Source organism: Marmota flaviventris, chromosome 1, assembly GCF_047511675.1.
Source record: "Marmota flaviventris isolate mMarFla1 chromosome 1, mMarFla1.hap1, whole genome shotgun sequence".
Lineage (NCBI taxonomy): Eukaryota > Metazoa > Chordata > Mammalia > Rodentia > Sciuridae > Marmota > Marmota flaviventris.
In genome coordinates this window covers 19,655,800-19,681,109 of record NC_092498.1, presented here as the reverse complement: position 1 = coordinate 19,681,109, position 25,310 = coordinate 19,655,800, and the positions used below count along the sequence as shown (strand labels likewise).

Genomic DNA, 25,310 nt, shown 5'->3' with positions numbered 1-25,310 from the left:
GTTGGTGAAAGCTCTCCTAGATAGCAATGCCCAAAGTAAGAAAAATCTCAAAAATTGGGGAAAAATATGAAAAAGTCACAAGTCTCTAAAATTCATTCATTCCATAACATTTCATGTTACTCATTATTGCCAGGTTCTGGAATACAGAAGAATACCAATCTATATCTATATTCATATCAATGTCAAAATCTCTATCTATACCAACTATACCTTTATCTATCTATCTATCTATCTATCTATCTATCTATCTATCTATATCTTCCATTAACTATCTTTCTAGAGAGAGTGAGTGTGTCACATAAGTAATTAACTTATGGAGAATTTCTGGGAAATTTTCACTTCCAACAGAGTGTTCTAGAGATACTCTAAGGATATAGATTCATCTAGAACACCAGTAGGTATTCATTTAGAAGAAACGTGAAATGGGAGATCTGTAACTTGAAAGAAGCCATTATAAATGCCAAACAAAGAGAAAGCTGATGTTTTAGAGCATTATGAAGAAGAATATTCTGACATTTCTTCAGTGCTAATTCAGGGAGAGTAAGTTCTCCTAGCACTGAGGTGTAGATCCTCAGATAGAAGTACCTCTCAGGACAGGGATGTTCTCAGACCCCACAAAATGCTGGAATCTTCCTTCTACATCAGCCGGTGTCTTGGGCTCTGGGTGGAAGCTTTCCCTAACACCTGCTTCTCTTGTTCCTAAAGGGAGCCACCATGGACAGGAAGCTTGATTCAAATGGCCACTTCCATTTTCCTTCTCACAACATATTTCCTGCTTTGTTAATCAGCACTCTAGTTGCTACATCCAACTCTAGCCATACCAGAGTGTTTGGTATTATCATTATGGCTGCACTTCCCTACCTTCCAGAAGAATCATGTGAACAAAGTGTCCCCAGAAGTCCTTACATGGACAGTTCCATTTGAGGTATGCCTGGTATTCATGGGCATGTGGGAGGACTGTTCCCCTCCTCCAGCCACCTGCATCTCTTAATTAGGGTAGCAACAATGAAACCCCAGGGTTCCTGGCCTACACCCAAATCCTCACTCACCATTCTCCAAGCACTGACTTGAATTCTCTGTTTTGGTACTGAGTTTGTGAACAGTCCAACATACATAGTTTTTATCAAGATACCTTAATATTTTGTTTGCATTCTTAAATTCTAGTTTAAAATGTTTGCATTTTAAAATTCTAGTTTAAAAAGAGAAATAAAAATAGGTGCGATATATCACCCTTGAATATATGATGTGGTCTCTATTTTAAAAGTTCTACATGTATCTTGTTTACCACTTTATGACACATAACGGGCATTCAAGAAATATCTGTTAATCATTAATTAATCAACTAATTAGCCATCGCTCAATCAACTATTAATTAACTAGTCATTATTTAATTGTTCTGCACAGGGGGATAAGATGTACCTAAACACAACCAAATTAAATAATTCAAGTCAGCAAATGATAAAGAACCTGAGTGGGTTTGTCTGGGATCTGGGATTTCAGGATGCTGTTAGGTGGGTCTGGAGTAAGTGGTGTCAGTCGGAAAGGCCTCAGGCAGGAGTGAGGTGGGAAGTGACAAGACCCAAGTCACAGAGGCAGGAGGTGCACTCCATACTGGGGGAAGTGTGGGAGCTGAGCACCTCAGAGCAGGAGGGAGAGAGGGTTTGTCCTGGGAATCCCAAGAGGGGCGAGCAGAGAAGTGGCTATAGATCACCCTAAAACGCTCCGTCATGCTTTGACTTTATCTTACTGGTAGAAAGATGAAGGTTTTGGGGCAAGGACATTTAATCATGAAGAGAACCTAAAGTCATTATATCACAAGATATTACATATGAAAACATACTTACATATATGTATTTCATATAAACATGAGAATATATATATTATATATATAAACATAAGATATATGAGGATACTTTTTTAAGATCCCACTAAGTTGGAAATGACCTTTTCCTCCTCAGTGACCCTGTGTGACCCTCACTGGACATAATTTTTAGAAGAGCACCTCCACATTTTACTGCACGAATGTAAAAGGCAAACCCCTTTTATGGGAAAGAGCAGGTAGACTGTCTTATACAATATCCTTGTGTTCCCAGGACTGAGAAGCCTTTCACACAAGAGAAGATACTTCACGAATGTTTGTTGCATGAATACATAAATGAACATAATAGCTCACAAAGCAACTCACATACATTTTATCTCATTTAATCCTACATCCGCATTGTGAAAGAGGTCCATATTATTGGTCTCTAAAAGAGAGTTTGAGTCTCAGTGCTGGCGGAGGCTCATTGTTCAGGAAAAGGATGCACAAGTGCAAAGCTCAAAGAGGCCAGAGAGGCAGGACAATTGACTGGACGTGGGTGTCAGGAGCCACCAAAGACAAGGAGAGAACAAAGAGGGGTTCAAGAGTGTGGGGTAGGGCTGCAGGAAGATCATCAACCCAGGGGCCTCAGGGAGAACCAATGAGGAGGGAGGAGGCTGAAGACAAAATAGGAACCAAGAAATGAGGTCATGGAAGAAGGGTCTGCAGATTAAGTAGTCATTTGAGGAAATTTGACTCTAAAAAGAGTGAAGGTAAAAGAAACAAGAGTCAGTCAAGGATATTTTTTCCTTAAGCCTTGGGCATGGTTAGAGACACGTACATCCATGGGACAGACCCCTGGGGAGAGGGAGCCTTGGGGGAGAGGAACCTGAATGCACAGGAGGCCCTGAAGGTGTGTCAGCTCTCTCCCCTGCTCTCTCTCCCTCTCTCTCTCTCACTCAATGATCAGTCCCCAGCACAGCTTGATTAGTGGTTAGACACAGTGTGCTTGGTCCAAACAGCCATCTTTCTCCGCTTATTACCAGACTCTTTGAAAATCTGTTTTCTCTCCTTGTTTTTTTTTTTTTTTGGATCTTAAAAATAGTCTGCCCCCCAAGAGAAATAAATGCCTTCTTGCCTCTCCAATGACAGCATGCAAGGCCAAAGCTACAGAACCTCACCCAAAATAGATCAAATATTTGAAATGTTTTCTTATTTGCACCCCTCACAACTATGAATGCAATGCAAAGCCAATTATAAGATTGGCTTCCCCCTCCCCTCCCCTGAAATGAGTGAAGGATGTGTTTTCTGGTTGGGAGGCCAGACCAGGCCCTACCACATGGTCTTGGTTGGATTTCAGACACAGCCTTCGTTCAGCGTGGACAGGAAGACGGAACGTGCACAGCTGGGTAAACATGTGTGTGCAGAGCGAGGGGCTCTCTCAGGACTCGCCATCCTGAATTCCATCTTGTGCACATGTCAGAGCTGCCCCAGCAGAAGAGCAGTTCTTTATAGAAGACTTCAGTTTTCTGTAAGATCGTACAAGGCCCAGAGCCTAATACTAAGCCTTATAGGTTACAGAAGCTCAGATGGTGAGTGAATGAATGAATGAACAAATGAACTAGCAGAAAAATCCAGTCACAGCTCTGAGTGATTCAGAAACTCCTTGGAGAGCAATTTCTCACAGATGGAACTTTTTTTTTTTTTGCATCCTTTTAGAGTTGAGTAAACCCAATACCACTGAATATGGGTGAACTGGGAAGACATAGAGACATCTAGCTATCCTCTCACTAAATAAGGAGAGAGTGGCCAATTCTGTTCTGCAGTGGTGGGAAAAGATAACATTTATTCCAGGTGCCCCTTCTTATATGCAGGGTCTTCTCTGATCACACCCACTTCCCATTTTATCAGGCCCTTACCCTAATCCCAGACAATCAATAAATATCCTTCCACCAGTGCCCTGAGAGGTCAGTGTGGGCTCTCAGTTCATCTGCACCCTACTCATAAAGCAATTGGTATCGTGGTGCTAAGCCAGGCTATGGCTTAGAGTGTTAACCCTTTAAAGAGTAGCTGCTGATGTTTGTGGTGTCGACTCCTTAATTCAAATGTATGGCCACGTTGGGGACCTCAGTCAGGGCAGGTCCACTCCTGCAGCCACATGCTCTGCGCAAACTGCATTTGAAGACAAGGAAAGTCAGTGGCCTTTCCTAATGCCACGTAGATGACCAGGTATGAGTGCCCCAGGGAGAGGATGTCTTGCCTATACACTAGTTTTTTTGTTTGTTTTTTTTAAATTAAAAAACCAAAAAGTTTAAAGATAACAAACACCCATGTATATGCTTTACAGAATTAACAAACGTCATAATTGCTCTGTCTTCATTTCACGTGGCAGATACATTTTAAATTCTTTAATTTCATGACTAGTACCATTTCCCTCTCTTCCTCCTTATCTAGACACCCACTATCTTGAATTTGGTGTGGTGCTAGTGTGCTCTTACATGTATCCACAAATAATTCATCATACGGAATTATTCCAATTGTAACTTTTTTTTTTTTTTTTTTGGTTTGGTTTGGTTTGGTTTTCACTGAACATACTTTGAGATCCAGGTGTACGTAGTCATGCATTTGAGCTCCATCCTCTGCCAGTTTGTGTAGCACCTCCCTGCTGACAGACAGCTGAGGGGATTTTTGACATCATTTTCACTATTATAGACAATGTTCTTAAAAGACAATGTTCTTTTTTTTGGATTTGGGATTGAACTCAGGGGCACTCAACCACTGAGCCACATCCCCAACCCTATTTTGTATTTTATTTAGAGATAGGGTCCCACTGAGTTGCTTAGCACCTTACTTTTGCTGAAGGTTCCTTTGAACCTGTGATCCTTCTGCCTCAGCCTCCTGAGCCACTGGGATTACAGGTGTGTGCCACCATACCCAGCACAGACAATGTTCTGCGGTGCCCCCTTTTACATGTCTTCTTTAGACTATGCAAGTTTCTGAAGAGGATATTCGTAGAGATTGAAACCCGGAGAGAGAAAGTCCATGCTGAGCATTACTAGATTATGCCAGAGCACTTTGCAAAGTGAATACACCAATATTCTCTCTTATCTGAAATGTGTAAAAATTTATTTCTGTGCATCATGAAAATATTTAGTTCTGTATGATCCAACTCTTTCTTTCTTTAGTGTTCTGGTGGATGTGAACTTGTGCCACTGTTCTATCTTTCATTTTCTTGATGACTGTTCAGGCTGAGCATCATTTCAAGACTTTAGGCTTTTACATCTTTCCTTTTTGGGTGCTGGGTATTGAACCCAGGATGCTTAATCACTGAGCCACATCCCCAGCCCTTATTTTGAGACAGGGTCTTGCTAAATTGCTTAGGGCTTCACTAAGTTGCTGAGGCTGGCTTTAAACTCATGATCTTCCTGCCTTAGCCTCCTGATCCACTGGGATTACAGGCATGTGCCATCACATCTGTTTGCATCTTTTCTTATGGGATTATTTTATCCTATGCTCATGTTTTAATTGATCTCTCTCTCTCTCTCTCTCTCTCTCTCTCTCTCTCTCTCTCTCTCTCTCTCAATTAATTTGTAGGCATTCTATGATAGTCCAAATTTGAATCCTTTATTTTATACACTGAAAACTTTCTCTTGGCTGGTCCTTTCACTTTATATATTGTGGCTTTTGTTGAATAAAAATTTTTACATCTGGATGTAAATAATTCTTCCTACTTAATTCTTACTTAATACTTACATATATTAGTTTTTTTTTCTTTGTAAAAAGTGCTCCCAAATCTAGGTGGCCTATGGCCAGCAATGTTTATTCCTTGCTCCCTTCACACAAGGCCTGGGTACACGGCAACTCTGCTGGTCTTGGCGGGGCTCTCTGGCCCAGCCCAACTCCATCTGTCTTGCTTTTCTTTCTGGAAACCAAGTCGAAGAGCAGCCACTATCTGGGGTGTGTTAGTTCCTGTGCTGCTGTCACAAATTAACACAAACTGGGTGGCTTAAAACAACAGACATTTATTCTCTGCAGTTCTGGAGGCCCAGAGTCCAACGTCCAAGTGTGGACAGGGCTGTTGGCTTTTTCTGGAGGCCACCAGGGAGAATCTGTCCCCTGTCTCTCTCGTAGCTTCTGGTGGTCACTGGCAACGCTGAGCTAGTATACGAATGACTCCAGTCTCCCCCTCCACCTTCTCGTCCCTTTGTCCTCTTAGGTGTCTCAAAACACCCTCTTTTCCTTATAAAGACCCTTGTCATTAGATGAGAGCCCAGTTCCTGAATAGAGTCTGATCTTGTCCTGATCATTCATTTAATTACATCTGCAGAGACTCTATTTCCAAATAAGTCCACACTCACAGGTTCTGGGTGAACATGTCATTTGCGGGGAGCACCTCTAGCCCACCACGTGGGACATGCACTGCAAGTCACCTGGCAAAGAATGTGAGTGTTTAATCCTGTTAAAAAGGAAGTAAATAGTAGATTCCAATAATCCAATATGTCACAAGCCACGTGGTTTTAAAAGTCAAATCATGTTATACAGCTTTTTGCCAAAAAGCAAGCATCCTTGAAGCCACCCATTCCTAGAACGGATCCTCCTCCTAAGCCTGGCTCTCGGTCTTCCTCCTTTTCTGGGGTGGTAGATGTTGGGGTGTCAGTTCTCACACCTCTGCTACTCATGCTCTGCATTTCCCGGAAACTCCTTCCTGATGTGTAGACAGTGGACAGTGTGACGACTCTCCAGTAAGCACTAAGTCACGCCAGAGTAGTGTGTCACCCACTAGGGTGACTGCGAGTGGTCTTATATGCCTAAATATGTTAAAGATGACCTCTACGCCTCCCCACAAATCTCTGCCGCCCTCAGTGGTCCCATGTCATCGGAGCAATGACCATTCACTCAGTTGTTCAGGCCGCAATAAAGACACTCCTGTCACCCCTCCTGTGTCACATCCCTCATCCAAACCATCGGTGAATCTTGATGTGTTCAAAATGCAATACTTTCTCAGCTGCCCCGACTTCTAATTCCCCAGCCCAAGCCTGGGCCTCTTGCCCATGAGGTGGCCATAGCTTTCTTCTGCTTCTCCTCTTGCAATTCTGCCCTGTAGTTTCTGCAGGGCAGCCAGAGGGATTTATTTTTTTCTCCAGCTCAAAATCTTCCAATGATTTTCCATCTTATAACAAAACCAGAAGTCCTGCCATGACACGGGGGCTCTGGGTGAACCAAGCTGGCCCTGGTCTGTGGCTCCTCCCCGAGTACTCTGTTCTTTTAATATGCACCTGCTATTCTTGCCGTGGGAATACTTTTCCTTCGTATATTCTCTGTTCACTCCTTCACCCTGTTCATATTTTTATTGAAAAACTCCTTTCAAAAAGACTTCTCAGTTTCTCTCTATTCCTTACCCTTTCTTACTGTTTCCTTATAGCACTCCCCACAGCCTGACCTTACGTGTTATTGGATTCATTCATATGTTTATCTGTCTTCCACCATCAGAATGGATTTAATTCATAGCACCCAGGACAGACCTTGCCTGTGGTAGAAACTCATCATTTTTTCAGCAAATGAATAAAAGAAAGAATGAACTGCTTTGTTGTTCTTTTAGGTATTAACTTCTATATTCCTAAGGCATATGGAAGTTTATTAGGGGTTCGGTTGTAGATGCTTCCTGTTGATATCCTATTCAGCAAAATGAAGGGTTAGCCCTCTTATCCACTCAAACCCTGCAGATCTGATCTTGCCCGTTATCCTCAGAACCTGATCACGTCGTTCTTGTTTTGGTAAAATCAGTTGATGATTGTGTTAATTTTTTTTTACCACAGCATCCAATGATTACTTTCCCTTTCTTGTATAAAAGGTTTGTCTTTCTGTAATTATGATGACCTCAATCCTACATTTACTTATTGTCTTTCATAAAGGACTCTATTGGTTCATTGATTGAATCGTCCTTTCCTGAAAACACCCTTCCTGGAGCCCTTTGCTCCAGTGTCCACGGGACTTCCTTAACTGGTTATGTAACCATCATCCCAGGATTTACTTTGTCCGTGATTGCACAGGTACCTCTCACCAATATCCTGGGTTTACATCCTGTTTCCTGATCTATGTCTTCCTTCTAGGTTTCTCTTTTCCACTTCAACATATTTTTTCCCCCCTCTGGGATAGAGATTAGCCTCAAAACCTTGATAACTTCAGGAGGAAATATGTTTGTCTTAGTCTACTTTCTGTTCCTATAACAGAATACCCGAGATGGAGTAAATGACTAAGAATAGAGGTTTACTTAGCTCACAATTCTGGATTCTGATAAGTTCAAAAGCATGGTGCAGGCAACTGGTGAGAGCTTTCTTACTGCATAATAGCATGGTGCAGGTTCTGTGGCTTGGTGATACAGAGTTAGCATACTAGCTCAGGTCTCTTCTTCTTATAAAGCCGTTAATGCCATCATGAAGGCCCCACCCTTATGACCTCATCTACTTCTAATTGCTTTCCAAAGTTCCCATCTCTAAATACCATTAACACAGGAATTTGGGGATGACATGTCCAATATATTCACTTTTGGAGACAGCACAGCAATGTTTTCCTTCATGGCACTGGCCCCGTGGGCTCTTTGACACAGGAAATTTGTGTCCTTTACTTTTGAGAAAACTTACTGTTTCCTTGAGCAATTTCCTTCTCATTATCGCTTCTGTATTCTTTTCTAGGAACTCTCAGGTGTTGACTTTTTTACTAGTTCTCTAATTTTTTTTTCATCTTTACTCTCCCTTTTCCTTCTTGTCTTTTTCCTGTTTTTCTGTCAGACTTTTCTAAACTTTATCTTCCATTGCTTGAATTGAATGTCTATAAAATTCTGCCGTATTTTTCATTTGCAAGCATTCTTTCCCTGTTCTCTCAGAATGTCTTCTAATTTAAAAAAATATTTTTATTTTTAATCAACACAGTAATAATACATGTCTATAGTTTACCGTTTACCATCTCAATTCAGGTGTATAATGTATAACAATCAGATCAGGATAATTGGCACGTCTATCACCTCACATATTATATCTTTGTGCTGGGAACATTCAAAATGCTTTCTACTAGTTATTTTGAAATATTCAATTAATTGTTGTCTTTCATAGTTATCTTACTATGTTATACAAGACTAGAAGTTATCACCTACCAATTGCACTTTTGTACCCATCAACCTTTCTCTGCCTCCCTCACTCCTCTGACCTTCCAGGCCCTAGTGACCACTCTTATTTCTACTTCCTTGAGATCATGAAATCAGCTTCTGAGCTTCCACTGTAAATGAGAACATGCAGTATTTGTCTTTATGTACCTGACTTATTCCACTTAATATAATTTCCTCCAGGTCCATTCATGTTGCTGCAAATGACTCTATTTTATTATTTTCATGGCTGAATAGTATTCCATTGTGTATGTACCAAATTCTCTTTATCCTTTCATCAATGATGGACACTTTCATCATTATGTCTTGCCTATTATATATATAGTGCTACATATAAATGTAAGAGTGCATTATGCCTCTTCAGCATAATGATTTCCTTTGGATAAATTTTCCAATAGTGAGATTGCTCTATTATATGGTAGTTCTATTTCTAGTTTTCTGTAGTTATTGCTTCTACATGATTGTAATCTTACCATGAATAGGATGACTACCCTTTCTCTCAGTTTAATGCCTCTGTGACTATTTGCTATTTTCCATAGTTGCTGTACTAATTTGCATTTCCACCAACAGTATCTGAGCAGTCCTCTGAAAGTGCCTTTGTAAAAGCTGTTCCAGTTAGAACTCTGCCTAGTTGGGAGAGGGCGTTCACCTGGTCGTGTTGGGGTGAGGAAGCTACCTGGATTCCTCAATATTCCCTATTCTGGTTTCTCTGCTCCACTCCACACCTTCAGAGCTCCCCAGGGCTTCCAAATCCCAGGCTTTTCCTGATTCTCAGCCTCAAATCTGTGTCTTCTCATTGGCTTCTAATCCACATGCCAGATTTCATCTTCTCAGCTCTGTTTAGTCAATACCAATGCTCCATCCATTTTCCATATTCCAGAATTTGGCTGACATCCAGACTCCCGTTGATTCTTTTCCAAGATTCTTTGCCTAGTAGGACTTATTCATGACTTTTACTTCATTACTATCATTTTGTTTTATAGAAGAAACAGAAATAAGTGTTGCTTTTTCAATCTACCATGTTTAATTGAGTCCCCAAACTTATCAGTCTTTACATTGCTAAGTTCTGCTTTTTATCCTATGATATATCCTATGATAAAAATATTTACCCACAATTTTTCCAAGCTTTGTTTTTCATGTATCCTAGTTTTAGTGTGAAGCTGGACTTGTGAATTAAAATTGATTGTTTTCACATAATCTCTTGTAACTAAGATGAGAATCTTTATAAACTAAAATAGTTTATAAATATTCACAGAATAGTCCACCCTTTCCCTCTGATTTTAATAGCTTTACTACCATTTGACACTTTTCCATATATGCTTGGGTCTACTTCTAGGCTGATTTTAACTAGAATTGATCTATTAAATTTTCATTACCTAGCTTTAGATCTCTACTTTTCTGTATTTACTATTTCTTCATCAGTTTATACAAAATACATTATTTGGGAATTTTAACTGGAAAAAAATTTTAGACTCCTTTGAGGAGAATTGTTATTTTTAAATTTTGGAGATTTGCCATTCATGAAAATAATATACTTCACTATTTATTTGCATCTTTCATTTCCTTACTCAGGTTTAGTAAATTTTTATATGTATTTTATTACATTTATTTCTAGGTAATGTATACTTTTTGTTGTTATTATGAATAACATATTTTTCTATTTTATTTTAAAATTAGAGCTGGCTGGTTACAGGGACTCTGGATTTTTGCATATTCAACTTGAGTTTCCAACAATCTTGCTAAGCTTTTGTTGGTTGCAATATGGTTACAGATTCTCTTAAATTTTATACGTAAAGATCATTTCATAGCAAATAAAAACATTTATTTTTCTTTCTAATCCCAGTGGCTCTATTTTCTAATTTCTTTGTCTTGGTTAGAACTTTCAGCACATTTTCTAATTGTACCAGAGGGTAATTAATTATCCTTTTTAAAAAAATTGGTTATAATGAAAATGCTTTTAACCTTTTATCAATGAGCATGAGCATGATGTTTGCTATAGATTTCTGGTAAATGTCACTCAGTTAGTTTATAAAGATTCTCATCTTAGTTACCAAGAGATATTTTTTTACAAGTGATTATAAATTTTACCAAATATTGAGATGATTTTTCTCTTTTCTTTCTTACCTTTAAAAAAAAAAAAAAACTCTTAAGCTGCTTATGTTGTAACAGACTTTCAGATTCTGAACCATCTCTGCATTGGTCTTTTTTTTCCCCCAGTGTTGGATTCAATTTGCTAATTTTTAAAAATCTAGGCTTATGTGCATTTAGTCTAAATTTTTTCTGTGTGTGTGTATGTGTGTGCGCGCGCGCGCATACTTTGTGGTCCAATTTTCATATCAGAATTCCTTTTTTTCAATTGGCTCATTTAGTTATACATGACAGTAGACTCCATGCTGACATAATTATAAAAGCATGGAATATATTTTGTTCTAATTCAGGCCCTGGTATTTCTCTCCCTGCTCTTTTCCCTCTACTCTACTGATCTTCCTACCATTTACCCATAGTTATTTTTAAAAAATTAATTTCTTTTTTTTTTTTTTAAATATTTCTTAGTTCTCAATGGACCTTTATTTATTTACATGTGATGTGGAGAATTGCACCCAGTGTCTCAAACATGCTAGGCAAGCCCTCTGCCACTGAGCCACAACCCCAGCCCCATTAAACTAATTTCTTGTTCATATCAGGATTCTACTAGTTTGCTTTCATTGTTTTATCAGTTTGGGTGTCTGGAAGGTTTCATTGGACTAAAAGAATGTGGGAGGGGTTTCTGCAACATTTTAATAGTTTCAAATCCTTCTTTCTATTCAATGAAGTAGATATTTTCAAGCAAGTAGATAGTTCGTGGACTCAACGAAATGATTCTAATTTTCCCAAATTGACACATAAACAAAATACAATTGCTGAACACTAACATATATGATAGCAAATGCTCAGAACTAAAAGATATAATGTATCATCCAGATGTTTCCAAATGTTTCTTTAGACTTATTATAGTTTGATTAGGCAGATATATCCTATGATAGACAAGCTATTCTTTCCTGGGATGATCATTGGGGAAATACATTCCACAGGAATTTCCTATATAAATCCTATGTATTTTTAGTTCTGTTTATAAATGATCTCTGGAAAAAAGTAAATAATATGAAAGTAAAATTTTCCATAGCAGCAACTGGCAGAGATTGGAGAACATATACTCTTTTTGTTTTCCTTTCCTTTTTTAAAAAAAATTGGATTGTTTTATAAAAAAGCAAGAAGGCAAAGAGAGAGGATATTTTCTATATCATGGTGTATATTACATGCAATGTATTGGATTATTCTTCCAATCTATAGTTCCTCCACAGTAAGTTCATCTTCAAACACAGAATATAGGTTTTATGATTGCTCATCCACTATATGCTGTATGTTAGGTATCCAGAATTTATCTAGGGAAACATACTTCTTTTTTCCAAAGGCATAACCCAAAAATATTTAGCCGTTTATCTTCTAAAAACCATGCAAAATGCATGTCCCTTGCATGTTTCCTGTTGATAATAGTTTCCCCATTTGTAGTACAACTTTTCTTTCCTCTGGAAAGCTGGTACTTATTTTATTCATTGCTTGCAAAATTATGCCCTGATGCTGTTCAACCAAAGGACATGCCTCATACAAGTGAGGAGAGTATCGCTCAGGCTATAATCAGCTGCAGCAATGGAAAATAGCACTTTTGAACAGGACTCTCCGAGTTCTGGGCAACACTGCCTGGAGATCACACTGCCAGAACATCTCTGGACAGAAGTCACATCTAGAGCTCACTCATTAAATTGCTTTCCAAACTTGTTGAGATCTGCCCTATAAAGTCTCCAAGCTCAGCCATTCACCACACTAACAAATATTATTCTATCTTTACAACCTGTCCAGATATGGGATGTCCCCGGCAATAAAACTGGCTGTATTCCAAAAGTTTATTTTCAAGTCATTTATTTGGAATCAGAAAACATTTTCCCATAGGAACCATTTTATAAATGGTGTTGTTCCACAGATGCCTGGTTGAGCTACATTGAATTTGAAATGTAACTTTGACTGTAGTGTTCCCACCAACCAATTGTTTATTCAGTTTCTCTGGGAAAGTGCATTCTGATTCTAACTTAGGATGCCTGAAGCCTGCCTCTTCCTCTTCCTGGTAGCTTTTGCTGTAGCTTTTTGGGGGGCTCTTTTCAGCAGTGGTAGTTAGAAGAGGGGAGGGAGTACAAAGCCTTCCTAAGAAAGAGATGAGTGCTGGGGGTGGAGGGTGGTGCACAGCACCACCAGCAGCTCAGGAGGCTGAGGCAGAAACTTGCAATCAAGGCCAGCCTCAGCTACTTAGCAAGACCCTGTCTCAAAATAAAGAGGGTTGGGGATGTGACTCACTGGTTTTTATGGCTTGGATGTGAGGTGTCCCTCAAAAGCTCATGGGAGAGACAATGCAAGAAAGTTTGGAGGAGAAATCATCAGGTTATGGGAGCCTTAACCCAATCAGTGAGTTAATTCCCTGAAGGGATTAACTGAGTGGTAACAGAAGGCAGGTAGGATGTGGCTGGAGGAGGGGGGTCCCCCGGGGGCATGCCTTTGGGGTACATATGTGGGGAGCTGAGCTTAGCTCTCTGTGCTTCCTGATCATCCTGTGAGCCGCTTCCCTCCACCACACTCTTCTACCTGGATGTTCAGCCTCACCTCGAGCTCTGAGGAAAGGAGCCAGCTGTCTATGGATTGAACGCTCTGAAACTGTGAGCCCCCCAATAAACTTTTCCTTCTTAAAATTGGTCTTGACAAGTCTTTTAGTCACAGCAGTGAAAAAGCTGACTAAAACAGGGATTAAGCATTCTGAGTTCAACCTGTGGCACACACACACACACACACACACACACACACACAGAGAAATAAAGGAAGGAAGGGAGGGAGGGAGAAAAAGAAAAGGATGAGTGTACAGAGTCTATATAGATATTTCTGGGTAACTTCTTAATGGCTGGAAGGCTGAAGGAGGAAGCCACTCATGTGATTCGGCTTCTTCCCAGTGTTCTGAATAGGACATAAAGGGCAGGGGCTTTGGCTAAACAGATCATTTCTAACTCAGATCTTCATGAAGAGGAAAAGACGTTTTCTTAAAACCTTCAATTTTTGAAGACCAAGCCTCTGGACTTGTAATTAGCCAGGGAAATTATTTAAAATTTCTTTGTCAGTGATGAATCACTGTCCAAACACATAGAAATAATGAGACATATATTTTGCGTCTATCCCTAGACCTGAAAAATTGTAGGTATTCCAAAAAAATCGTTTTTTATTGAATTAAGTACTAAAAAGTACTAGACCACAATCAAATGCATGTGTGGGTCGGTTAACTGCATCCTAATTGAGCATCTCCTAATTCTGACCCTCCCGTAGCACACACTTTGAAGAAGTTACTGGTACATCAGTCTCACCTGGAGGTAGGTGCTGGGTCTCCATGCCCTCTCTGTTACATATCAACTTCTAGCACTCTCTCTCCACTGCCAAGACTGGGGAAATAAAAAGGTATAGCAGGGATAGTTGCTGTGACAAACCAAGAAGGCTATCCAACCCTAGGACCTTGGCTGGCACAGTTTCTAGCACAAGGTTTATTCTGGCCAACATTGCCTGCTAAAAACAACCAATGCACTTTTTTTTTTTTTTTTTTTTTTGGTCAGTCGTTTTTATAACACAAGTAGACATGTTTTAGGGGGCTGTGCCTCTTTTCCAGGCTACAATTTAGCCTGTACAGCAGACCTGGGTCTTGTCTATTTCAGGTTTTCAAATTGCATAACAATTTAAATTCATTTCTGTACTTGCAACTACTTTAAGAAGAAATACAGTATGAAATCGCCCTCCACTCAAAAGCCTTCCCCACTCCCAACCCCCATAAACATATCTGTTAATTTTCATTTGATAGACTGCTTTCTTTTTAAAGCTCCATTTGTGTTCTTCAAGACAGCCTCTTTCTCCAAGATTAACATTTCTTCTGATTGCTCCTGACAATGGATACACTTCCAGAGGCCCTGCTAAGGATAACCAAAAAAGGGCATGGAGCAGGCTGGTTTTGGCAGCCTGCTCGGCTGTTTCAGAGCTTTTTAGGTCTTGGTTTTTCTGATGAGTGATTTCCTGAGCATGCCTGGGGAATGACAGGCATCTGCACAGGCCCACGGCATCACCTTGGCCAGGGTGTCGTCATTGGCTGCTTATTAGAAAAACTACAGGACAATGCATACCACTGACTGCCGGCTGTAAACATAGGGGATATGTGTTCACTTAGCATGGACTTCTGGGAGGGGCCAAGGAAGGGCGGTCTGCAGTTTTATTGAATAGAGCAGTGTGCATTCGGCTGCCTGCCTGCCTGCTTGCTCTCTTGCTGTGCTCCTGCTTAAAGGGATCAGCCCTTCCTTTCCCACGGAGTCCTGGGGAAGCGATTTCAGCCGAGGAGGTAAGGCACGGGCCTTTCTCTTTTCTTTTCCAGAGAAGCTGGGGACTTTTCTCTGGGTTTCAATCAACATTCCTGGCCAAGGTAGCCAGACATGCAAGATCCTTCAAGGCAATAGACCATGTAAATTCTCGGAGTCAGACTGGGCTTCACCACCCTGCAGATGTTCCCAGAGGCAAACAGGGTGAAATTTCAAGTTTTGTTTCTAGAGTTGGGACAAGAGGAGAGATCACATAGTGACTTGTATCAGGGAGCACTGGCAACGTTGCTTCAGATGTCCTTTTGTTTAGGAGAGGGACCTGGATTTGTACCTGATGATCACAGGCCAGGGCTTGCGGGCGGGCTGTGCCACTCAGCAGCTTCTTCTGCATCTTTTATTATCAGACTTTGAAAGGAGTTTTGCTTTAAAAGTAAGAGCAACAACTATTTATGTTCATGAGAAGCCAAAAAGTGATGTGTGTGTGTATATGTGTGTGTGTGTGTGTGTGTGTGTGTGTTTAAACCACATGCATTTCTATGTTACTTACTCTGCAAACAAGAACTAGACTTTTGGAGCTGGGGAAAAAAACAAATACAGTCAGAGGGTTCTAGCTCTAGTGATGGTTGAGTTAGTGTCACTGATCTGATATTTACTAAGACAGAGGTTGCCTACCCTGATCTGTTTCCTATAAAACCTAAAAACAAGAGTATGCATGTGCTAGTGGGTGTGTGTTTAGAAATCATAGTTAACCTCCTACCAAACTATTCCTCAAGAACTCTCATTTTTCTGTTTGAAAGTGTGCCTGACTATGCCTGGAGAATTTGAAAAAAAAAATGTGGGTTGGAAATGTGTTCCAGAAAGGAAGGAGACAGGCTTTTATTTCAAGATAGACGTATTTGGGCATCTTAAATAGAAGCACAGGCAGCTAGTTGGTAGTATGGTCTGCAATTCCTTTTAGAAAGAGCTGATTGTAAAGGGCGGGGGAATTTTAGTGCTGTGGCAATCCAGGGTCAAAAAAGTGGATAAGAACAAAGTACTTGGTCTTCAGAGATCCGTCTGTTAACAAGACTATGCAGATGAACTTATAAACGGAAACAGCAAAATCATTCTAGTGTTTTTGGCAAAACCGGACATGTGTGGCTAGATCTTAAGTGAAGACTAGGTACTATGTGGAGAGAAGGGCAAATCTGGTAATTTTTTTTTAATAATATGGATATGAAAGGCTAAAACCACTCCAAATGACAGATTCCATTTGATTTTATTCCACGCATTATGGTGGTTTGGGGTTGAGATTCATTAATCTTTTCTCTTTGTATTTAGAAATTGGGGATAATTTCTTGAGAATGTCTCTCTCTGCTTCTAGAAGTGATATATGAGAACAGACTTCCCTGTGAATTTCTTTCCCTGGACTAGTTCTGAGTAAGTGTGAGAGGAAGGCTGCAGGCAAAAGCTACAGTTTGATTATTGTCCTTCCCTCGAAGAGATCAAGTTCCAAACTATTTTCACAGTGTTTTTAATGTCAATCAAAATATGAAGAGCAATTTTTTTTTTCAACTGTTCTCTAAACCATGTAGGGAATGCAGTTTGGAAGGAAATCCATAATCTTGGGATTTGAAGATAAATTCCATTTGAAACCAACATCTTCGAATCCCTGAAAGTTCAGTCTTTCTATGACCTCTCCTTCCCATCCCCTCCTATACCTCCCACCTCCAACAACCACAAAGACACATTAAAAAAAAAACAGTGTACATGTTCTACTGTAGATTGAAATGTGAGGATTTTAGTTTCTGTTGAACTTTAGGCAGTTATTTGGGTGTCATTTTGCTGTCAGGTATTAGCTATAATACATCTCCCCCAAATAGGGAGGAAAACAGACTTAATAAAACCAGACTGCTAGAACTTTCATTCTATTAAAATTATTTAATAAAGAGAAATATGATGTTTTGTACCAAAATTCTGCTACAAAACATTACTAAAAGAGTTGATCTTTGGACACTCGAGAAATGTACAAAGGATTGGCTATAGGTAAAGTGTAGAGTTGTTTCCATTGTTCAAAGCCAATAGAATGGGGGATTTAAATAATTAAAATGAAAAAAAATTGACATGATTTTTGCATTAGAAGGAGAAGGAGACCTACATTCAAAAGATTTAAATGAGATACATGAGAGCATTTCCTGACAGGGGGGCCATTAATAATTCTTATTGACCCCTGTGACTGTCCTGAAGAGCTCCTGCTCTCTGCATATGAAATAAGTTGGTACTGTGACATGCCATAGAAAGTTCCAGAACCTAGCCTGGGTATTTTCTGTTCTGATGAGTGAAATGCACCACAGAAGTCCTTAAAAAAAGAAAAAAAGAAGAAAAAAGAAAAAGAAAAAGAACATGTAGTTGTCATTTTCATGGTAGCATGATAACTAGTTTGTCACTCCTTTAACAAGACAGAAAAGTGACTTGAGATGGGTCGGAGAGAGGATTTGATAGTTTCCCATCTGCCTGTTGTCTGTCACTGGGTTAGGAAATGTGGTGGGGTGAGGCCATGGGGGTGGGGGGATGGAGAAAATGCTGACGAAGAGGAATGCAAATAGCATGGTAGACTAAGGAGGAGGTTAGAAAGATACTGCCAAAGAATTTTTAGACTTTCAAAAGGGGTTTTCTGGGTAAAATCTCTCAGATTCTGAAAATAGAACCATTAGCTTCTTAACAGAAAGTTCTTCATCTGTCAAGCTAACCCAGATGCCCATCTATTATGGATGCTGGGTAATTTAAAGAGATGCTTTTAGCTCAGCCTTAACTCATGAGCACCAAGATGAGACTCACTTGTAGTTTTGGTTCCTCTGCTGAAATGACCCTGACCTTTGCAGAAGGCATCAATTCTTTGGCCACAATCTGCAGAATGGATCCGGTAGTAGTTAATATCTCTAAGTGAAGTGAGCCTTTGTTCTTCTTCCCTGTAGGCTAAGTACACTGAACTGCCTTCAATTGGAGTCCTCTGGACATTATGTTCCTACCTCTTACCTACTATCTTGAACTATTTCCTCCTTCCTCATACTTGACGATCCTTGGGTGGGACTTTCTTGCTCCAACTTCTTTCTAGGTCCCTGATTCCATAATCTAGTGAATATGGGTCTAGCCCAATGTAGTCTGAAGTCTGGTTTTGATGATCAGAGACCAGGAGAAAAAATAAATAACAGGAAGATAAGACATCAGAGGTGCAAGGCAATATCTAGGAACCAGGAAATCTGAAGATCCAGATGAGCAGAAGACCAAAGACAATGCTGACAACAGAAAGGCCTTAGTAAATGAGGCAGCTTCTTTGCCTCCAGCCAAAAGCATGGAATTAATCCCAGCATGTCAAGCCTGGGCCTTGTCGGGAGGATGAGGTAATCAGGAGCACCTGGCTGTGGTTCCTGTTGGTATTGAGACCAGACTGCTGCGCGGAGCTTGCCTCTCACCTCTGAGGGCCTCAGTCTTTAGTATCCCCAACTGTCACTGAGCCCTGGTAGCATCCCTAACTTCCTCACCCCACCCCTCCACCCCACCAGCTCCTCGATTCCCTAACCAAACATGGAGCTTTCCTGGTCCCACACTGGAAATGGACAGGATCCGGGCTCTAGGATGAGGCCCAGACGACGGTATAAGTGTCAGCACCGGCTCTAGATAGAGGAAAGCTGCTTGTCTTTTTTAGGCAGAAGGAGAAAAGTTAAAAGAGCAGGCAGAGTTGAGATTAGAGCATTTTCTGTAGTCAGGGGCCACAAGCTTTCAATTGGCTGGGTGGGAGGGGGCGGCAGGAAGCCTGGAAGCCCCAGGCTATGAGGAGGAAGTGAGGAGGCTGTCCTTCTGGTAGGATGTTTTGCTTGGAGACCTTAGACAATCTGATAAGAACTCTGAACCCTTAGGTCCTTTGGGAACCCATCCTTTGTGATTGACTGGTAAGGGACCCACCCTTGAGAGTCAGGAGATGACCCTCAGGAGGTAAGGGTATGGTCAGAATATGAGTGGAGATGTGCTTCTTGTTCCCAGATCTGGAAGGAAAAGAAGATGATGTGCATACACAGACAAAGAGGAGGAGACTGCCTCCTTCAGCTTCCCTTCCAAAGAAAAGGAGATCATCAGCAGAGAAGAAGCTGTTTCCTTGTGGGTAGCTCACAGAGGCTAGAGAAACTCAGGAATGGCAGCTATTAAGTGTACTCCCAGAGAGCACCGAGAGATGAATAAAATGATTGCTAAGCAGCTGTGAAGCAGAGCTTGAAGGAAAACAATTTTTAAAATATTTTAAATAAATTGGGTGTTCTTTATAAGCACTCATTTTAATGCATATCTTTTCTTTTTTTCAAAAGAGTGTGACTACATACATCAATAATGGAGAACTTGAAGATAAATTTCTTTTTAATCGTTTCCTGAGGCTTCTGGCCTTGCTTTGTGAATATGCAGATGAGAGCCCTTGACTAGAAGGGAATCATCATACTTGAAGGGGAATGTATTAAGTAGGAATATGTAATTAGTTCCTTTTACAGCCACATGTAACATCCCTTCTTGCTTCCTTCCAGATATTTTGCTGGGGAAGTAGGCAGACCTCACTTGCATGTTGGGCAGGACCAGGGGAAAGCACCCACAGGGACCAAGGGCCAGTAGGCATCAGTGTTCCACTGGATGCATATAAAGCAGAAAAATAGGCTATGTGGTAAATTACAGCTAGGTGAGCAAAGGAAAAATAGGAAAAAATCAGAAGTCAGGTAGTTTTAGAAATGAAGATCTTACTGAGCAAGATGTATGGTCAGGTAAGATGCAGTCTGGGGAAACAGATGCTTATGTTCACAAGTTTCAGAAGCTCAACTCAAGGGGCAGGACTGTAAAACACATGTGGAATAATAAAGAGATGGAATCACATGGAAAGCCACAAGCCAAAACAGGACCAGAGAGTCCAAAGAGTGAAATTAACATCAAGGTGGGTCCAAGGGTCTCAGCAGAGAACTCTATCTCCACCCAAGGTGTTTCCAGTCACAGAACTCAGCTTCAGACTGTGTCTGCTTCTTTCTACTGTTCTATCACCTGGAAAATTCCTTCTGTGCTTCCAGGTCAAATTCTGAGAGAGGAGATCTGATGGATTCAACTAATAGCTATTGTCTTCATTTGCCAAATCCCTTAGCAGGAAGGGTTGTTAAAGATACTGATGTACCTATGGATGAATTGCACCAGTTGGCCTGGCTGCCACCCTGCTCCAATCAGTCAGTGGTCACCTGTGGGCAAAGAAAAGCCCAGTGGGCCATTTCAGTTAGAAGAGGCAGTTGGGAGTGGAGGCCAATCAGCTGACATTTCCAACAGGTCTCAATGTATATAACTTGGATTTTGATGTGAATATATTATTCTAGAGAGTGGTTTACCTAATACCAGGGTCATACAGTTCTTGGTATGGCCCAGCGAGCCAGTCTTAAAGGAGGGTAACCCCAAATTTTTCACCACTGATAAATGAAAAAAATAAGTATTCATTCCATTTCGGAAAGATTCTAGAGAAAAAGCACTTCGAGAATTCTTATTGGCAAGAAACTTCATGAGCCACAGGTATGATATGGCTCGCCTCCAAATGAAGGCAATCTTTCAAATTTAGTAAATAATAATTTAGCAATTTTAATAAATGAAAACCAATACATTCTCAGTGTAAATCACAATACTTCAATCAACAGAATGCAATAAAAGCCAGTGTACACTTAACCGGGTGTTTCAGGTCTAGGCAATATTTGCTCTGTAATCCTTCATTCGCTGAACCCCTGTCCTGTGTTCGAAGCACCCCTTGTGTTCTGGCCGGATCACATTTGGAGCATCATGGTCACACTTTTTAGAGAGGCATTGACAAACACCTATCCCAGAGTCAGCATCAAAGGCTGGAGGGGCTCAGGAGAGCAAAATAGATGAGGAAAAGATAAAGGATCTAGACCTGTTTATTCCCAAAGAAATAAAACTAAGGGGCCAGCCACTTGTATGCCTTCTGATATCTGGAGTACTTTTATGTGAAGATGGGAGATGGCATATGTGTTTCTTGAGAGAGCAGAATTGAAGACATGGATCCATGGAAGTTTTAAGCTGGGCAGGACTTTAGGATATCATTCAGCCCAGGGAGTACATATAGTTTTCCATTTATATGCCAGGTCCAACCAATTGGTATGTTAAGAAGGTTTCCAAGGCTGTGTTTAAGCTCACAGGGGAGAAAAAACTGCTGTCATTGGTAATGATCTATGGCAAATGGAGCCATAGCTTCTTAAGAGCCACATTTTGTACTTGGTCAATGTAGTCTGCATGTTCCTAATATTTGGGAGGCCACAAGTGATTTCACGAGGTAAAGAAATCTGTATATGTAGCTAGTGTTTTTAGCTAACTGGGTCATAAAACATGTCACACAATATGTGCCACTATTTTTCTAATTGTGCAGAATGTATTCTGATGATGAGATGTTAATTTATTTACAAGAGTAGTTGGATTCATAGAAACTTCTGGTTTTATGTTTTCCTAAGACATAATGGGAGGGTTGGGCCAAGAAATTGGGGATCTTATGAAGAATTTTTTTTTTTTTTTTTTTTTTTTTTTTTAAGAAAGGAACTGGGCTGAGGAGGTAGCTCAGTGGTAAAGCATTTGCCTAGCATGCACGAGATCCTGGGTTCCATCCCCAGCACTATACATACACACAGAAAGGAACTGGTAGTCTGCTTTTCATTTATCAGATGAGAAACTAAAGCCTGGCCACACACACTAAGTGCAGTTATTTATGTATTGGTAAGTTTCTTTGATTAATGTCTGTCTGTCTTTTTGGTCAGTAAGATTCATAAGGACAGGGAACATCTGTTTATTTCATTTATGTATACCCAGTGCCTGGACACATGGTAGAAGCCCAATAAATATTTGTTGAATGAAAGAATAAAATAAGCGACTAGATCAAGATCATCCAGTTAACTGGTAGCAAAGATGGTTCTAAAACACACAGCTCCGAAGTCCCAGGCAGTTAACCTTTTTGGTTTCAAAGATTGCTTTATTCTGATAATAAAAGAGAACATTACAATTCACAAATGTGGATTATACCATGCAGCCCAATTTGCCTGCACACCAGTGGCTCTTGAGCAGCATCTGTAGAGTTTTTTGAAAATACACATCCCTGAGACTTGTCCCCTGGAGGTTCCAATTCAGTAGGTCTCGCTAGAGTGAGGTCCAGGCATCTGTAGTTTGTCAAAGCTCCCTGGTGGCACTGATAAAACATCCTGGCTCAGAAACAATTCTGTACACCTACAGTAACAATAATTTATAGGAGAGGTATGGAGTTACTTATTTCTCAGAAGTCTATTTGTTCAGATTTAAATGATGTTTTTCCCTAAAAGTTACAGATGTATATCCCAAGTCATCAATTTTACCAAAGAGTCTCTTCTGAAGAGGCAGAAGACTTATCTTGAAAATTCCTCCAGCTTCACCTACTCTTTTGGTTTAAGCACAAAGCTGTCAACCCTATGAGGTTCAAGGTCCTGATGAGATTTCCAGTGGTTGCTTTTGTAAAGCACTGGAAATATGGCAGGAATAAAATTTCTCATGGTATTTCCACTTCTTGTTCCAGCCACTGTTACTAAGTGAAATTTAGACTTGGGAGGAGGGGTGAATCTAGGAAAATTTTTCTTTTTAAGTATTTCTGTTCCAAGGATGTTTTGAAAATCAGTTACTTTAGGTATTTCCCTTACCAGGAATCATAGAAGATGTTTTTCTCTGTCTTCCACTTTGTGATCAGGACTTGCAAATCCTAAGCAGGAAAGGAGAGATGCCTCCTTCACCTGCACCTCCATCCCCCCACCCCCCCAAGGCTGTGACCATCACAGCCTCAGGCCTAGATGCTTCCCTGGAGTGTGGGGCCTCTAACTGGCAAGTGGCTTTAGGATCATGGACCGGGGATCAGTTCCTTGTGCAAAAGCACAGAAAATTCATCTCTAGGGGTTACTTTTTCTGTATTTTGCAGAAAAATCTACCATATTCAGAGCACTGAATATATACATTATATTCACCCAAAATTGTAGCTCTAAAGGTTTATCTATATGAGTGAACTGGTCCAATACGAATGACATAATTTTACTGTATTTGTATCAATGCTATTTGGTTTACAAGGTGCTTATGTTGTGTACAGGGAAGCAGAGCTTGTTGGAGAAAGGAATATAAAAATGAGTTAAATTATGTCCCACAGCTGTACACAAACAGCATCTGGACTGCTCTCTCTCTGCTCTGATACTACCTGCCTTTCCAGGTACCCTCAATTCATGCTAACTCCCGAAAACTGATAGTTAAAATTTCAAGAATTTTGGGATCTGGTTTGTAAAATAAAAGCATTACTAAAAGTTAAATGATATAAATTTAAAATTGTAGTAAAAGCCAGGGTAATCAATATTCAAGATATATCCCTTCCTAATTATTTCACTCTATTCTACTATAATCTGTTCTCTTGGGGATAGTAGATATATCTACTTAGTCTGTATGATGAAAATTCTGTGTTATGCTTTGCAACCCAGCTTCTCCTTCCCAATTCTTTGTTCAGTGATGTCATGTTGGGAGCTTGAAATTGACCATAATGGAAGGATTTATATCAAAGAAATTGGCACTTGCTACAAATCAGACTTCCCTTCCTTCCAACAAGAGTTTGTTTTTAAACATTTCCTAACATATCATTGACCCCAAGGTATGGAGAGGCAAAATTGGCCTTTTACACAGGACAGCCAAGCAGAACACTTCTGTCATTTAATTGCATGCATATTCATAATTTATGTATGTTTGTTTGCTCATTTATGATTTCCTAGAACATTTATTATTTCCTAGATCATGTTTCCTAGAGCATGTGATGCTCCTGGAACATAAATATCAGGGAAACAGGGACTTTGGCTTTTTCAGTGCTGTGACCTGAGCCTAAGAAAATACCAGGCCCCACATGTACTATTAGTAAAAGAGTAAAAAGAATAAATGACTATAATTTTTTTATAAGAAAGCTGAAACCAATGTTATGCTAGAGCTCATGAACCCTTCACTAATTGTACCATTATCCAGCGTTTAGAATAATGTGTGTCACATGCTAAGTAGTATACTGATATTTATTAGATACAAGTAAAATAATATTTATAACAAGCAATTTTCCGGATGTAGAAACTGAGTTACAGTTAGGGTAGGTAATACATCTGAGATTACAGAGCTAGTACAAGGCAGAAGCAGGATTTATACCTGTATAATCTGTTTCCGTGAACCACAGGCTTACCTTCTGTGCTGTGCAACCTATCACTAATGACTCCAAGAGACAGAGACCCCTCTTTTATGTGTGACTCTAGCCTGTCTGTTCTCTTACAAATTTGGGATATTTATTCCTTTATTGTACAGTTATAGTAGCATTTCTAAATTGCTTTGCACATGATTTAAACCAAATTAGATTTTCAATTATCCACTGTGACTTCTTACAGAGACTCAGTAGGCATGGGGCTCCCTTTAGTCCTGTGCCCCTTGCCATGTGCTCTCTGGTCTGCCTTCCTCCATGGGCATCACAAAGGTGGAATGAAAGGAGTCTGTTGCTTTCAAGTTTTGGTTCACCAGGAGGTAAGACTAGGACCAACAGACACAAGTTCTAGGAAATTGCAGGTGAGAATAAGCATATTCTATCTAGGTCTGTCTCCGCAACATGGATCACCTTCCACTGCAGAAGACAGCCTCCACCATCATCTTCAACCCATAGGTTTAAAATTTACCCTTTACCCTTACCCATGGACCTGAGCCACTTTTGTCTAAATAATCTTAATGTAATATGGCCAATTATTTCTAAAGCTTGGTTGTTTTGTAGGATTTCAGTGTTTTAGATCTGGAATGAGAGAGGGAGAAAGAGGAAAAGGAGGGAGAGGGAAAAAGAGAGAGAGCGAGGAAGGGGTGGGGAGAG

At 40.2% G+C, this 25,310-nt stretch overlaps 1 protein-coding gene and 1 pseudogene across 4 annotated transcripts in view; one reads left to right on the top strand and one right to left on the bottom strand.

Annotated features, from left to right (window-relative positions):
* LOC114104131 (centromere protein Q pseudogene) overlaps positions 1-25,310 on the bottom strand; it is an 84,373-nt pseudogene that overhangs the window by 15,076 nt on the left and 43,987 nt on the right.
* Cald1 (caldesmon 1) overlaps positions 15,113-25,310 on the top strand; it is a 175,671-nt gene continuing 165,473 nt past the window's right edge. Inside the window, exon 1 of one of the 4 annotated variants that reach the window (XM_071611834.1) lies at positions 15,113-15,405. The gene's annotated coding sequence lies outside the window, so the exon portion shown is untranslated. The remainder of the gene's footprint in view (positions 15,406-25,310) is intronic. The other 3 variants (XM_027950116.2, XM_071611837.1, XM_071611836.1) reach the window with 3 other exon arrangements.